This window comes from Octodon degus, unplaced genomic scaffold (assembly GCF_000260255.1).
Source record: "Octodon degus isolate 3935 unplaced genomic scaffold, OctDeg1.0 scaffold00153, whole genome shotgun sequence".
Classification (NCBI taxonomy): Eukaryota; Metazoa; Chordata; class Mammalia; order Rodentia; family Octodontidae; genus Octodon; species Octodon degus.
The window spans coordinates 5,158,817-5,161,727 of record NW_004524729.1 but is presented as its reverse complement, the minus strand read 5'-3'; positions in this window follow the sequence as shown (position 1 = coordinate 5,161,727).

Genomic DNA, 2,911 nt, shown 5'->3' with positions numbered 1-2,911 from the left:
TCCAGACAACTAATTTGGAGATGACACTATACAATACAACAACCATTGCTTAATTCCCATCCTCTTGTTTTGTGAAAGTCTGTATCATTTCTAATTTTATCATTATTTTTTATTCTCTTAAAAACAAAAGACAGGAGGAACATGGGGCCCTGCTGTTACCTCAGTCCCACGTCCAGCCTGCATCCTTGCAGCCCTCAGCCTTTCCCCAGGCTGGGATTCGTGTGCGAGGGCTCATCCTCCAGGCCATGCCCTGCGCCCTTCCTACCTGGTCACTGCCCACGCTGCCTGGCCTGTACCCTGGTGGAGCCCAGCGTCCTGCCCTGAGAGCAGGGATGCCATGCTTGCTGCATCCTGTGCCCGGGAGGCCGCCTGGGCACACAGCATCTGCATGGCTCTGGTGAAGGAGTGGCCACTGCAGGTGACCTCTCTTCCACAGGGTCCAACTCTGAAAGGCCTGTGGACAGCTGCAGACCCTGGCCTGGGGTGCTCTGGGCCCCATGGTGAGCCCACGGGGGCAGGCCAGGAGCGCAGGTGTCCAGGTCTTCATCAATCCCTGCAAACGGTGCATTTTCCCGGCCTCGGAGTTGTTTCTCTGAAGCAGCTTTTGGAAATTCGGTGGCTCCTCTCCACTCGATTTGGCATCCGACCGTGATCCTGATTGAGTCCGACGGTGTCTTCCCAGAGTGAGCTGTTAGCTCAGAGCTATTTGCACAGCGGCTCCTCCTCGGGGGCTCCGGGGCCTGGCGGGCAGCTTCTGATGTCCAGACTGGAGGACAGAGGCGGGGACCAGGGTGCTGCCTGGGGCTGTCCAGGGAGCACAGAGCCTGGGTGGGCGTGGCGGGGCGAGGCCGTGGAAGCTTCCAGGTCGTGTTCTCTGCTGTGACAGTGCGCAGCACAGGCACAGAGAGGCAGAACAAACCGAGGGAGCAGAGCTGGAGTGGGTCCCTGTGCCCCGGGGCTCTGTGGCTCTGGGTCACGCAGGGCCCCAGCGGGCCCTGACTTCGCCCAAATTTCATAAGAGCCCTGATCTGGGACCTCACTCTTAGGGAAAGGAAACGAGTCTAGCAAGCGGTTCTGCCCAAGGCTGGGCAAGGTCACCCTTTGCTCTGTGACCGAAGGCCAGGCCTAGGTGATTCAGCTGTCCATTGGGAACTTTTCATGACAAAGTAATGACTTGCAGGAATGAAATAAATCCTACAAGAATTTCCATGGAAAATGGATCCTTTCTGGAAAAAATTCAAAGGAGCCGAATGAAGTGTTTTCTGGCAGAGCCAGGACCCAGGAATAGGTAGTCCATAGTGGGGCGGACAGGCCAGTCAGGACTCCTCGTCCTGCAGCTGGACAGCAAGCACCCGCCCTGGTGCCAGCCATGGCAACAAGGCCTGGTGGAAACGTGGCAGCCCTTGCTCAGAACCTGCAGGAAGTTCTGGAAGTGACAAGGCTGTGTTTGCAGTGTGGACAAGGACAGCCAATGTGTCTGGCACCTCCAGAGCAGGCTGGAAGCCAGGCAGGTTGGGTGTAAGACGCATCTGGGGTGAAGGCTTCCCTTCCCGCCTTAGAAACACAGCCTAGGGGTACCCAGAAGACCACAGGCCGTGTCCAACTGGTGCTCTGCCGGCCCCATCAACCCCTGTGGTGCCCCCAAGTGTCCCCAGAAAAGCCCTTGCTCTTAGCTGCATTAAGGGTGGACATGGCCCAGTGAACCCAGGTGTCCCATGCCACATGCCCGCGGGCTCCGTCTCAGGCTCCGGGGTTTGCCAGTGTAGCCAGCACCTTGGCCCTCCTGGGGAGCCATGGTGCTGTCTTCCTACCTCACCTGCCCCCAAGGTCACAGGGGATGGCTGCCCACTTCCAGCCTGTGCCCAGGGCCTGTGTGGCTCACAGCGCAAATCTAGCCAAGTCGCGTAGGGATGGCTCCCTCCCTCACCGACCCACTCGGGCTATGAGTGCTCCCCGTGCCTCTTTAGTGCCAGTTTCCTTCTCTGTGTGGTGAGTCTGCAGACCCCCAGTGAAGGAGGTGGAGCTCTGTGGAGGAACCTCAGCCGCCTGGAGCTCCCGGGCCTCATCCCGGTCCTGGTGTCCATGGCGTGCTCCTGTGAGGTGTGGAGGAGCCGTGTGGCTCCACGTCCAGCCCCCAAGGGTGCTTGGGACAGGGCCAGGAGCAGCCAGAATCTGAGTCCCGCCTGGTCCCGAGGGTGCAGCGAGCGTGCCTGCGCTCACGGCTGACCACGTGGTGGCCCAGGCCTGCGGCGGACCGCAGCACACGGGGCCGAGGGCTGCGAGGAGAGGTGCTCCCCCTTCCCCTTCCCTTTCTCTCCCTCCCTCCCTTCCTTTCTTATTCTGGAAAACCTCAGCCAACACGGACGTGGCACCTTCCAGCCGAGGCTCCGTCTTGGCTTGTAAGTGGAACGTCCCTTTCCCTAAGCTTCCGGGGTCAGTGTCCTTCCCCCAGCGCCTAAGAGGCAGCAGCCAGAAGTCCCCGAGAGAGGCGGGTGATGGGCATGGTGTCGGGTCTGCCTCGGGTGTGTGGCCCCGGCCTCCTCCTCCGTTCTCTGGCTGGTGTCTGACCCAGCAGCGCTGCAGAGAGGACCAGGGATGGCTGCATGGGCCCGTGTGCTCTGAATGAGACAAAGCAGTGTCCCGCTGCCTGGTGTGGCAGTTTTGTGTCTGACACTCTCCTGGCAGAGACACTGCAGCCACGCCACGGGCCTTGGCTGGCTGGCTCCTCACAGTGGCCCACGGCTGCTCCCCATTTGACTGTGCTGCTCTGAAGGCGAAGCCCAGGAGGACCCTGGCTGGGTGGCACAGTGAGGAAAGATTGCCGAGGCATGCCCTGCCCTGCCCCCCCTGGGCTGGGATTGGGAATCACAGTCTTTCCCGGTGGCACCTGCTCCTCCTGAGCCTGTGCCCC